Consider the following 14,768-nt stretch of genomic DNA (forward strand, 5'->3'; position numbering starts at 1 on the left):
GAGGTCATTCACAGATGTAGCAGCCAGAAGCCTTCTTCCTGCCCTTATCCGTCTTTTTAAGACCCTCATCTTCTTTGGGCTTTTTTTCAAACTTGCCCTTACCTTTGCCATTTCCCTTGGACTTGCCCTTGACATCTTGGTCATTCGAACCAGATGATGCTACCTTGTAGTCAACGAGTGCATCAGCCGCCACTACTGCCGCCTGGAGATCTTTCATTCCCTGTCTCCTCAACTCAGTCTGAGCCCAACCCTGCAGCTCAGACATGAAGTTGAAGAGTTTGTCCTCCTCAGACATATTCTTAACGTCAAGCATGAGCGAAGAGAATTGCTTGACATATTCTCGAACAGAACCAACCTGCTTTAAGTTTCTCAAAACATTCCTTGCCACCCATGCTGTATTGCTAGGCAGGAACTGCTCTTTCATTTCCCGAACAAGGTCCTCCCACAAGGCAATGGTTGGGTGTCCAGTTTCCCCAGACCGAGTGCGCCACCAAAGTTTAGCATCCTCAATCAGGTACATACTGATGATAGCAACCTTCTCAGCGTCCGGTGTCTTAATGCTCTTGAAGTAATGGTCCATATCCCACAAGAAGTTTTTCAACTCCTTGGCATTACACACACCCGTAAATGCCTTAGGTTCTGGCACTTTGATCTTTCTCATCTCAGTGTCTGCCGAATTACTAAGTAGCGCCAATTTTAAAATGCCTACTTCGTCCCACATAGACTTGACATTATTCTGAATCATGGTAAGAAATGAAGTCTCCCCGTGAGACTTCTTGAATCTTTCTTCCCAAGATCTCATGCAGACATCAAGTTCAGTAACACAGGTCTCCAAAAGCGTCAACCGAGTGCCCCATGCATCCAGTCGCTCCTTCAAGGTTCTTATCGTTTCCGCAGTCTTATTCGACATGATAGGCTAACCTAGCTCTGAGTCCAAATTGTCACAAGTTCAAACTTCACCTTTGAAATTTATCTTGCGCCGGCACAAGATCGCCACGACCTCGTTCAGCCTCTCAGCAAGGGAAGACTTTCTTTGACACAAGCCGAATGCAAAGAATCCCAACACTTGTATTATTCACACATATAATACAATCTCACTGGTCTGACTTGCATACCTTGCAATGCCCAAACGTTACATCTTTATAACTTACAAGAGACATGTCTCCAATCATTGTGTCATTTGGGTCGCACCCCTTAACGAACACAGGTGCCTTCTCACCCATTGTCACCAACTGTCACTTGGGTCGCACCCCTTGGCGAGCGCAGGCGCCTCCTCGCCGCACACCATCAACCGTTCGAATGTCGCACCTCATTTCGTATGCCGCCTCATAGTCCACGTTATGCACGCCGCGCCCGCCGCGCCCACCGCGCTCAGTTTATTGAGGGTCTGACAACTAGCCTCTAGTTGTTAAAACCGTTTAGGTCATCCTTGTCCACCGAAGAGTACAACGAACTTCAACCTTGTGGTAAGGGATGCTACTCGTGGGTTTCGAACTTGTGAAGTCCCGTCAACTTGGTGACATTCTCAAGTTTTCCCTACTAAATTAGTAGAGCCCTTGAGTGGTTTTGCACCAACGAACTTGATTAGAGATGTGTTCTTTTTTTTTTAACAATCTTTAGAAAAAAAAATACTTTGTTGTTGATGTAAACATAATTAGAGAGGACTTTTGAGTTCCTTCATTTCATGACAAAGTTTAAGCCAAGTTTGGTCGGCCTGTTAAGTTGAGAGAGCTGAGCCTGTAACAAGTCAAAACTGCCTCACCTACTCGAGGGTCCAAATCAAAGGGAAAGTCAGTTGATCTTTTTTATTTCTTCAAGCAAAGTATTTCTATCCCTGATGGTGCTATTTTCAGGAGTCCCTCGGATGTTGTCCATCTAAGAAATGAATGACATCAAACTGCTGTTATTGGATTGATCATGCCTTGGTTGGGCCCCAAAAACTTGAGAGTTGTACAAGCTCTAGGCATTAAAATGGACAGTTGAGAGCAAAAGCACCAATCATGATCTTGTTGTATTTGGGCAAGTCAATTAATCTTTTTTATTTCTTCAAGTAAAGTATTTCTTTCCGTAGTAAGAAAAAATTCTAAATATTAGAGTCAAAACGATAGAACTGAAAGAAGCCTACTCCTTTATTCTCCCAAATCCATGATAAGTTCAAGTAGGGCTGGGTAACCAGCCCGGCAGCCTGATGGGCCAAGCCGACTCGGCTTGCTATGGGCCAGGATTGGGCCATGATTTTAGGCTTGGGTCCGTTATATAAGTGGGGCAGCCCGCGGGCTCCTAGGCTATCAACCCGGCTTGATGGGCCTGAGTTATTTAATAATATAAAATTTTAAAGATAAACTATTACATTGTAGCTTGGATAACTATTATTATTTACCTTATTAGTTGCATGAGAACTTGTTATTTGTTAATTATTACTATTTACATAATTAGTTGCACTAATTAAGAATTAGTTGCATGAAAACTTTCTATTCTCTCCTTAACCCATAACTTTAGTCAAGCATTTATGAATTTTAAGATTGGGCCAAGTTGGCCTGCTTAACATTGGCTCGTTGAGCTATTGGGCCAAGCCATGGGCTTCTCTTCAAACCCGAGCTCATTAAGGACCAAGCCGAATCAGTCAATGACCTGGTCGGCGGCCGGGCCTGGCCCTCCTATCTCTTTGGTTGATGTCTGATACATTACTTTAAAGCACTTGCACACCCTTAGACCGTGTTTGAGATTGTAAGTTGAAAAAGTTAGAAGCCATCAATTCTTGGAATTGCCTGCTGCCAGGTGGTAGGTGTCATTCATAGCTAACAATGCATGCATCTAGAAGACAACTGTTCAATGAAAAAAAACAAAGAGTGCACATATAAGTCTAGGGCTTAAGGACTATGATCTAAAACGACAATTTCAATAATACATGTGCATTTGGTGTGGTCCATTATTTAGGAATCAACTTTTTTTTTTTTGGACAGAGAAAGCTGCGGTTAGGCAGACCCTTACTAGTTATACAACCATACCATTTGGGATTTGAACTTGTAACATCCCAATACAAGGTGATGTGTATTAGCTGCTCCTGCCAGACAAGCGAAGCCTCCATTGGTAAGAACCGACTGTTGGATCATATATTTTCGATAAAAAATGCAACTTTTGGATGCTTGAATATTTATGAAAATTTTGTAAATTTTCAAACCTTAAAAGATCCTTCTCGGATGATCCAAGAGTCTGTTTTGCTACAGTCGTTTATAGGTGCAAACAATCTAGCAAATGAGGCAAAACCCTTTTGTTTGGGTTTTTTCTCACATCTAACACCATAGATATGATCTACAGGTTTTGTTTAGTGGGAATTGAATTTTGGATCTCTGAAACCCCACCTGTATACAATTTTTTTGGCATTCTAAAAATCAATGGCAATGAAGGCATTAATTTTGCCAACTCATAAAAAAATATTTTTTCGTTGAAAAAACATAATCCAATAGTAGTTTTCTACTAAATCAAGCATGTTGAACACATCTATGAGTGTAGATTATGTCAAAACATCTCACATAATGAGATTCAAACTAAATTGTAAATACAATAGTTTGTACCAAATATAAACCCATTATATATATATATATATATATATATATATATATATATATGCTACCAACGAAAGTATAACACTACTGACTAAACATTACCATCTTTTCGTTGATTTATAAGTTTCTTTTAGTAAAAAATGATTTGGAATCGTGTGATTCCAAAAGATAAGCTGTTTTTTTCAAGAGCTTCAAAAGTCAACATTCCACAATATGTTAAAACTTTACGATTCAAAAGATTGCGTACTTACATTGGAAAAATAAGATCCAAGATTTGAGTTTTAGCAAATAAACTTCACGATTCACGATTCTAAATGGCTTGCTACGACTTGCATATAGTATTCTTAGTTCAACAGTTATGTGCCTTCATTAGTACCAAATATTTACCCAATTTTTGTTTATAGAATCTCAAGTGCTTTTCCAGATGTTTCAAGGCAGCAAATTAGCAAGGTTTGCCCTGTAATTGTTGGTGAAAGATACCTGAAATTCTCATAGTAGAGAGGGATATAACACGTGGGTAAGTTGAAATATCCCCCGTGACACATACACACGCATATATATATATATATATATATATATATATATATATATATATATATATATATATATATATATATATATATATATATATAATGCGTTCCCTGGGCCCTTTTTTAGTTAGGTCTCGTGCTTTTTCAAAAATCATAGTTTTAAGTATTTTTTCTCATGTTTAACTCACACCGCAGATGTGATCTATATGTTTTATTTAGTGAGAACTGGCTTTTGGATCGATAGAATCTGACCCATACTAATTGTTCCGGTGATACAAAATCAATGGCTACGGAGATACCGGTTTTTTCTAACTCAAAAAAATATGTTTTTTCATCAAACATCATGATCCAATCGATTATGTTGAATACATAGGTTCAGATCTATCATAAAACACTTAAAACTTATAGGGCAAAACGATAAATGAGGCCTAATATGTTCCTCTCTCTCTCTCTCTCTCTCTCTCTCTCTCTCTATATATATATATATATATATATATATATATATATGAAAGAGCTTTTTGTGGAAGTGTCACGCTCAACTGGCTGGAAACAAGACATTTTCTACGTTGCTTTCTATTGGAACAATTTTATGCTTGGCCAATTAATTGTACCAACTTTTGGAATATGTCCACACCTAGTGGTCCGCTTTAGGACCGTGGTCCATTCCCATGGAAAACAAAAGTTTGCAAAAGACAAACACATCACCGAAGACATCAAACCGGATTGTGCGAGACACTTTGCTATCGGCATTTGGCCAACTGTCCCCGAAAACTTTTGTTATTTAAGACGAAATGGATCCTCGCTGCCTCTTAGGGCGTGTTTGATGCGCTGGACAAGCGAGGTGACGTCTTTCCATAACACGCCCTGAAACACAATGTGAGGAAACAAACCGGTCCCTGCCCAGGCATGTCCCGAGTATCAAACACACCGGGGTATTTGGATTCAAGGGCAAACAGTTGTGTATGACTATTTGTCCCAATTTTGCTGTCCAGTCCATGTTACACACAAACACAGCACAAATAGTCCATGTTTTCAGGACTTTTTGTCTCAAAGGTGGGGATAAATAGTCGGATCCCTTTCACGCAAATATTTTTAATCCCCAATAAATAGTCAAAGACTATTTGTCTAAGCACTCAAACGACCCCAAAGGAAATTGTATTGCGGGTAACTCAACGTTATCATGCTTAACTACACCATGCATGAACTCTTGGTGGGACAAGCCGTTTTTGAAGAAAAATAAAAAGGATTGGATATAATTAAGGAGAAAAGAAAATAGCAACACATTTACGTGGTTACACAAAAAACCTACATCTACTAAAAAAACTCATGCTTCCTCTTTCTTACTCATTTTATTCAATCCTTCAAGTCACATTTATACAGGTTTAAGATCTAAATCAAGAAACTTTTAATTAGGCCAAAATTCTAATAACAAAAAATTGCCCCATCTCGGCTCTCGTTCTCAAGTCCCTCAACTTATGAAGTCTCGTTTCTGTAGTGGACTTTGTACTAGGGAATGGTCCTCTCAATACTCTAACGCTCACACTGGATATGGACCGAACTATCTCACGACGTTTCTGAACCTAGCTCACGTACCCTTTTAATGGGCTAACAGCCAAATTTAATTAGTCAATGTATAATTCTTCTCTGGTCTTTGTAAGGGACCACTTTTAACGGCCACCAAGTAGCCCACAAGAACTCTGTACACTTGACGAGGTAGATCGGCTTAAGGCATTCAAGTTGAAGGATGTTGTGAGTTGGATATCAAGGTGTGCATTCCTTGCTGCAATGCCGAAGGCAATGTGAAACTATCTCCAGTGGTAAACTGGTAAGAGGTTTACTTATGGAATTTTATACTGCAGAAATAGAAACAAAGCAAGCAACGGGGAGCTCCACTGGTCTGGCAGGAGCAGTTAGTGTACGTGACCTTGTGTTGGGGCATTACAAGTTCCAATCCCAATGGTATGGTTGTATAACTGGTAAAGGTCTGCCTAACCTCAGCTTTCTCTGTAAAAAAAAAAAGAAACAAAGCCAGGGTCAACATGGCACCTCCAAACAGAACATCTGAATCATATGGGGAGGTTCTACTTTCGAAAAAAAAAAGCACCTTGTAATTTCTTGGTTATTGTAACAATTGAGATATATTATTTTCTTTCCATTGCAAGCTATTGGATTTTATACTAAAAGAAAAGTAAAAAGCTGGTGCTTTGCTATGTTTCTGATCTAGCCCTAGATATCATTGGCCACTATTCTTAGTAGATTGTGGTAAAAAATTGAGTTCTAGAAATGGTGAAAGATGCAGTGGGAGCTTTTGTGAAACATGACTTTTAACATGAAATGAAAATTCATTGCAACTCATAAAGAGAGAAAGTTGAGACAATTGTGACAAGTTGATGTTTTTGTTTGAAACTTACGCTCGCTTGGGACCATGAGAAAATGATGGCTCCATTAGGGCACTTATGAAAAGTGGGATGTTGCCCATTTGTTAGATTCATCTCGAGTTAGGCCTGTCAATAGGTCGAGTTTGACCGAGCCCAACCCTGATCAAATCCTATAGTACACGGGTTTGAAACCAATGAAGTTGGTCTGATTAGTTAGTCGGGTTGGACACGAAGGATCCGAGTAATACATGGACAAGTTTGGTTTGTAGACTTTCAAACCACACACCCAACAGAGTTGCAATTGAGTCCGTGAATTTTCAATGTTAAAATGTGAAAAAATTGATATTTTACCCGGAATGGTATGTATCATTTACATCCCGAATTTGGTTGGTTCTGCTTATGTCGGGTTCGATTGGATCCAAACCTTGGACTTGGTATTTGTACCTCAAAGTCAGACTTGGATCTGGATCCAACCCAGGTCGGGTGCAGGTCCAATCCCTTGACAAAACAAGTAGGAACCAAATACAACTAAAATAAATTGTCCAATTGTGGTGTCTTTTCAAGATATTCTTTACCAATTGGGCATCTTGCTTGATGGTTTAAATAGTACAAAAAGGAGGAAAGCATTAGACAAGTGGTCTAGAGAAGAAGTTTTATGAAAAGCTGCCAATCATAGTGGAGTTTCCACACAAGCAACTCAATGAAGGGCCTTGTAGGCCCAAACACCAATCTCAAAGTAGCCTCCAATCACATCAAACTTTGGAAGAGATGTTCATGATCTCTCAAACCCAAGATGCGTGCCCCCCCCCAAATATTCTTACTTAGCTAATTAAAACAGGGAAACAACTTGTATAAGTCAATGTACTATCTAATAGTGGGATATTCACTTATTTCAAAGTAGTTTCTCAACTCGATTTATTTTTTTGTTTCATTGGAATCACAATACTGTTTTAGTTCCATCAACTAACTGATAGACTCCCTTTTTCCATATGATGATTAATTGGTGTTGAAGATAACATGCCATGTTCCCGGAAATATATCTTGTTTGAAGATAATTAAGTTCATGTAGGTATATATCTTGTTTGAAGTGCTTCTTTAGTACTGATAATCACATTTCTCATGTCATTATAGGCGTTGTGGATTTAGACAGAGTCAGTAAGACCATCTCAAATGCAATTTATGTTTAAACCTGCTTTTGTATTGTTTAATTGTAGAATGGTAGTAATGGTTGTGATATGGAGAATCTAGAATATAAATTTATTAAGAGATAAATATTGTTCAATAGGAAAATTTGAAATTGTTATCGAATTTGAAGAATATCCTCATTATCATACTCATGTATGTGACAACTAGCTGTAAATGAAACCATCCTATATTTCTGTATAATTTCTATTTAACTGTCAATATGACATATAAAGCATTCTATGTACGTAACCAACATCTCTTGACATGGAGAAAGGTAGATTCAGTGTCTTGTTTTCTAAGCAGTTTGTTGTTATAAACTTGTGGGCATGACGATCTATATGCTGGGTTTTACCCTTGCACCATGGCATCAAGAAGTTCCCATGCATAAATGAGTTTAATTTTCCATCATAATGACTTATGGCTCACATAAAAAAAGTCCTACAATTTCTTTTCTTTTTTTTCAATAACAAGGAGAAACCTCTATGCCTTGTTACGGGCCGAGAGCATGGGCAGAGCCATGAATCTAAACTAGGGTGCGCACAAATGTACAATAAAAAATAAATCCAAACCCTAAATTCTAACAACATGATTCATAGATATGCTAATTGAAAAACAAATATAAAACCCTTAAAATTCTAACCAGATTCAAGCATGCATTCATGAAATCATGTTTAATGTTGATTAAAATAAAAGACAAAAATGACTAATTAAATATTCATGAATTTAAGAAACCACATAAAAAACTTAAATTCTAATAAAAAACAAAGATTTAAGGGTTTGATAAGTAATAACTAAAATCAAACATTCATTAATGGAATCAAGCTTAATGATATATAAAAAGAAAAAATAACACAAACAACCCAAAAATTGTATTGCATCATTCAAAAAAATGCAAACCACCCTAGTCTTTAAAAAAATCATGGAGTTATGTTCATTGAAAAAAAAACCTAATATTCTAACTAAAATGAAGTATTCATTACATGCCTAATGCTAATTTAAAAACATACAAAAAACCTTAAAAACTTAATTTAACATTTATGCTATTTAAGAAAGAAACTAAATAATAAAACCCTAACAAATATGGTACATTATGCCAAAAACAGCAAATAAAACCCCTAAAATCAAAACATTTAGTATATTATCAGATAATTCCTAATAAAAAGAACACAAAAAAACTTAAACCCCTAATTAAAAATTTATGTCGTTTTGGAAAAGTCCAAATAAATACCTTAATACCTAAAAGAAATCATAAATTTATGCTAACTGAAAAAACTCTAATTGTCTAACCAAAATCAAGCATCCATTACTTGCCTCATGCTAATTTGAAAAATACACAAAAACCCTAATCCTAAAAATAGGCATGAAAAAACAATCCATAGAAGAGACTACGACAGATGGCTAGAAGCAAGGCACAAGCTGAACAGAAGAGAGAGAGAGAGAGAGAGAGAGAGAGAGAGAGAGAGAGAGAGAGAGAGAGAGAGACGAAAGTAATTCAACATTACCACTCATGAAGATCAACAAAATGTTGAACCCATGAACTGAACAAGAGCAAAAGCCAAAACAAATAAAGAAAGCACAACAGAAAAAAACATCAGACATATAAACGGGCTCACATCGGGGCCGCTTGCCCAGATTGCGGCAAAAAAGAGGTAGCATTAGCAGGAGGGAGCGGAAGATCAGTAAGATGCATACAAAAGATCGCATAAACACCTACCAAGATTTTATGCACCAAGTTATTAATGTTAACTGAAATTTGACGAAAATGAGCATCATTTCGCGCCATCCAAACAAACCACCAAGAAGTAAGCAACTATGTCCGTCAGATGAACCTCCACCTCTTGCTGCGCCTAATACAAACCAGCCCCAAGATCAGATCTAGCGCAAAGGACTTCTCCTTAACAAACACTTCCGGATGCCTCCAGGTCCTGCTAAAGAGTTCCACAAATATTGGGCAAGACCAGAACAAGTGAAACGTAGATTCTTCTACAGCTTGACAAAGCACACACCAACTCGGGAGCTGAATGCCCCACTTCTTTAAATTACTGTGGGTCTGGATCCTATCGTGCAAAATTAACCAAGCTAGGACTCGAGAACGGGGAGAAGGACCCTTTGCCCAAAGCACATCCTCGGGCAACCAATCAGCCCCCGGCGTGAGAAACGATCTATAGACTTTTTTTATGAGAAACTCTCCGCTTGGAGCCAACGCCCACTGCAACCACTGACCAAAATTTTCGGAGTCCTCAAAATGGTCTCTAAAGCAGGCTAAAGCCCTCAACCACGATTTACGCACCCGGGTTCCGAGACGAACCGGGATAAGAGCTGGAGCCTCATATTTAGCAAGAAGCAAACTAGCACAAGGGTTATCCGGTTGGTGGGCCAGCCAACATTGCTTGGCGACAAGAACAATGCTTCGCAGTCTGGGCGCAGGAATGCCTAAACCAGCCATACGTCGAGGTAAGACCACTAAACGCCAACCAATCAAGTGACACTTACCCTTGAGTTGACACCCAGACCATAGAAAACCTGTCAGCAAGCGCGTTAGCTGCTTCTCTACTCCCACAGGCATCACAAACATAGACATGAAAAATTCTGGAATAGTTGAAAGAACATGTCTAACTAAGGTTAGACGGCCAACGATGAAGAGATAAGACGACTGCCACAAAAGCAATTTGCGCTTCACTTTTTGAAGCGTCGGAGCCCAAGCAACAGAAGATAGGTGCTTCACTTGTAACGGCAAGCCCAGGTACATAATAGGCAAGTCAGAAATAGTGCAATTAAAAATTATCTTTCAAACTGCAAGCATATTGGTATTAACATTGATCATGGTAATAGAGCATTTGGTCTCATTTAGAGAAAGCCCAGATAGGGAGAGAAAAAACTGAATGATAAGCTTGAACCTAAGCATCTGTTGAATATTTACACGACAAAAAATGATCATATCATCAGCATAAGTAAGAATATGACCCGAGAAGTCAGAAACCTGCAAAGGATCAATGAAACACGATACAATAGCTCGCTTAAGCAAGACCACAAGACCCTCAGCAACTGCATTGAACAACAAAGGCGATAGGGGCCACCCTTGCCGCAAACCCCGTCCCACCTTGAACTGGTCTCCTCTAACACCATTGATATTTAACATGGCCTGGGCATTTGAGACCAGCTCCCTCACCCAACCAGAAAAACAATGACCAATACCGAAATTTGCTAACATTTGAAATACGAATGTCCAATGCACAGAGTCAAAAGCTTTATGAAAGTCTAATTTAAGGACAAAGTAAGGTTGATCACTATGCTGTAAGGAATGAACAACCTTGGACGCCATGATGAATGAGTGTTGGACCATCTTATTATGGATAAAGGCGAACTGAGAGTCTGAAAAGATCTGGTTAGCCACTGATTTCAGCCTATTCGCCAAAACCTTGGCAAACATACGATAGAGAGCACTCATAACTGAGATTGGGCGGAATCGTGAAATATCAGTGGCCTCATCATCTTTCGGAATAAGCGAAATAATAGCAACATGAAAATGATAAGACAGTTTGGAGTTACGATGGAACTCATCAAACATGCTCACCACGTCTGATTTAACACAGTCTCAAAAGATTCTAAAAAAATTGACATGAAACCCATCAATGTCAAGCGCTTTCCAACCCGACAGATCCTTAATTGCCCTAAAAATCTTATCGTCAGAGAACCTTCTTTGCACAGATCTGGCTTGCTCAGGCTGAATTGACCCAACTAGGATATTACCAAAGACACCCTCTGTAGTTAACGAAGCAGAACATAAGTCTTTAAAATATAGCGAGACTATCCGATTAACGTATTGATTGAGATAAGAAACACCCTCAATGGAGATAGAAGGAACAACCTTCCTCCTATGACGATGGGAAGCATATGAATAAAAAAATGTAGTGTTGTCATCACCAGCCGCAAGCCATTTCACCCTAGACCTCTGCTTCCAACGAATTTCCTCTTTGACCCTCCAGCTTTTCAAGAGCATAGTTAATTCTAAGGATCTAGCCTGGAGACTGAGAAGTTGCAAATTAGAAAGAGAGTCAGGAGAAGACATAGACTGATACAACACAAAAATCTCTTGATCCCATGCGGCCATTTGCTGAAATTTCTCCACCTTACGACTATGAAGCCAAGCTTTGATATCCTTAGCTAGACGAGAAAGATTATTTTGAACCCGGAGCGCAGCCCAATGCTCATCAACAGGTTTGTTCCAAGAATTAGCAATAACAGAGAGAAAATCTGGCTCCTGAAGCCACCATTCTTCAAACGCAAAGCTCCTGCTGGGTTGAAAGTCATCCTCCCAATGAGTGATGATATGCCCATGATCCGAGATAGAGGAAGCAAACAACACACACTTAACGTCGGGAATGCAGTATAATAAATTAAGGGTGACAAAGACTTTATCAAGTACCTACAACACGAACAAGACCACCTATTCGACCAAGAGAAGCGCTCCCCGGTTAAAGAAATAGGGTAGGGGAAATGTCGATGAACAAAGTCTTGGAAGCCTCGCATAGAAGGATTAGGAATTACGGGGTTATTAGAGTCATGGATAGATAGCAAACAATTGAAATCTCTCATAAGAAGGTGACAATCTGCATTGGAAATGACAACCATATCCAAATCATCCCCAAAAGCGGGCCTCATGACGGCGAGATTAGGGCCATAAACAACATAAACCACTACCCTTCTATCAATTGCCTTCAAATTAAAAGCAACAGATAGAGAAAAAAGACCCACATCCAGCTGAGATAAATTTAAAGACTGCTTTCCCAAGATAAGGATACCTCCTGCATGATTTACCGCTGGCTTAAAGAAATAGTCAGCTCCCTGCCAGATGCTAGAGACGACCACGAGCGAGATGACCTCCATTTTAGTTTCACATAAAGCAAGAAGGTTAGGTTTTTGATCCCTAACCCAATTAGCCAGAAACATACGCTTTGTGGGACAATTTAAGCCCCTAACATTCCAACAAACAATCTTCATGGAACAAAATCTAGAAAAACCCGGGGTTGATGGCACCAAGATGACCTTCTTGGGGACCTAACATCGGTTGCCGAAACAATTGACGAAGGCCTCTTTCTTCTTCGCTGACCACCAGCACTGACATACGACCTCAATTGACCATAAAAAATGCCCAACTGCTCGCAGTCTGCTCTACCAGAGTGGCAAAGGGAGTCCCCGATAATAGCAAAAATAGCTGAAATCGTAGAATCAATATCAACAGCTATAGCTTGCAGCTGCGAAGAGGAGAGAGAGATATTCAGCAACTTAGCTGCATCGATAACCGTGACACCCAGCGGTTGTGGACTAGGATGTTGTTGAGGCAAAGACATAAACAGGTGGCTACCCTGACCCCATGCTGGACTATTGGATGAGACCTCGTTTGGCGGAAGATCAAAAGATTTGGTAGAAAAAAAACCCTCAGAGACATATTGCGATACAGAGAGAGGATGCGGAACCGAGGAGCTAAGCACCATGTATCTGATTACCAGGTTGGTTCTAGCATTAAACGCAATAAGAAGAGAGAGAGAGAGAGAGAGAGAGAGGTCGAAACCCTCTTGATGCTTAGGATCTTCGTTCCTATAATAAGACTTTTTCCTTCCTTCTCTTTGGGTTGTTTACCTTTTTTATTCTTACATGTAAATACACCTAACAAAGCAAACTATCTAACCCTCTCGGATTCCTATAGAAAGAGGGAAGGAGGGATGAGAGGAACGACAAAAGTGGGAGTCTCCGCGCCTCCGGTGAGGAAGTGGAGAGAGAGAGAGGTATCATATTTTCCTTTGAGTCGAGGTCGTTCCTAACCCAAGGCACTGCCCACCTACCTTGCGGATCAGGGTGGGCACAACCCACATGCCCTGCAGGTCAGGATGGGCATTGCCCACCCCACCCTGACTCATACCCCTTTGGTGGATTTTCCCACCCTCCCCACAAGGTGGCTCCGCCCCTGGCCAAGATGTGTCACACTTAGCCGCTTGGACCTGTTGAAAGTTTTTGCGGTGTAACTGTGTGAGTATTCTTCCCATGCTCACTGATGATAGCTTACTATTGGCTTCAACCTTGCAGCACAGGACGCTCACCCGGAATGTCGAGCCTGCATTCCTTTAACTTGAACACCTTAAGCTGACCCACATAACCAAGTGTGTATCTCTCATGGGCAAAACTTTTATGATTTTACCCATCAAAATATGACCTTTTTGTAGTCTATTATTACCTTGTCATCTATGATATTTTGATCTGCAACATCTAGTTAATGTGACATTTTAATACATGAACACATCAAATGGTATATTAGCTTATCCGCTTCTTGGCAGTGATCTCATGCTAATATATAGTAGATCTTATCATCATGTTAATATATAAGGGTCTGTTTGGGAGCCTTGAATCAGAGCGGTGTTGCTGTCTCTGCCCATAGGGATGCAGCTGATCCAGCAGCTCGGGCTCGATCTGTTGAAGCTCGGTTCTAACTCATTCAAAAAAATGAGCCAAGATTGCACAAGGGTTCATGATCGGTACACATAAACGAGCCAAGCTTGAACATGTCGTCCAGCTCGAATAAGCTCGGTAAGCTCGATTAAGCTTGGCTCACAAAGTTATATTAAAAAAAGTTTACTTTTACATATGTATTTATTTTTTTCATAAATTTAACACTAAAGAGTTTTATCCTAATGGATAAGTCAATGGTCATCTTTGAAAATGTTATGGGCTCAATTCTCACAGTTTTCCTCACTTTTAAAAAAGCATTTTACACAATTTTCAAAAAGTTTAAAAATATTTTTAAAATAAAAGTTTTCAACTCGAGCCACTCTGAGAAGTTGAACAACCATTTTTTCTTCATGAGCAGAGCTCAGCTCGAGCCCAGTTCGTGTGCATCCCTAGTTGCCATAACACTACATTGAGAATAGAGTCGCAGCCCCAACACCACATTTGACACCGTTCACAAGAGAATGTTTGTGGCAACTTAATCCTCAATACCACGTTTTGACAAAACCACGTTTAAAAATGCATTTTTATGTTTAAAAAACTCTCTTTTAAATTTATTATCACAAAGCTTATATACTATGGGTATTTGTAGTAGAAAAAAAATAAAA

The sequence above is a fragment of the Nuphar pumila genome, chromosome 2 (genome assembly GCF_984573655.1).
Source record: "Nuphar pumila chromosome 2, dmNupPumi1.hap1.1, whole genome shotgun sequence".
In the NCBI taxonomy this organism is placed as follows: Eukaryota; Viridiplantae; Streptophyta; class Magnoliopsida; order Nymphaeales; family Nymphaeaceae; genus Nuphar; species Nuphar pumila.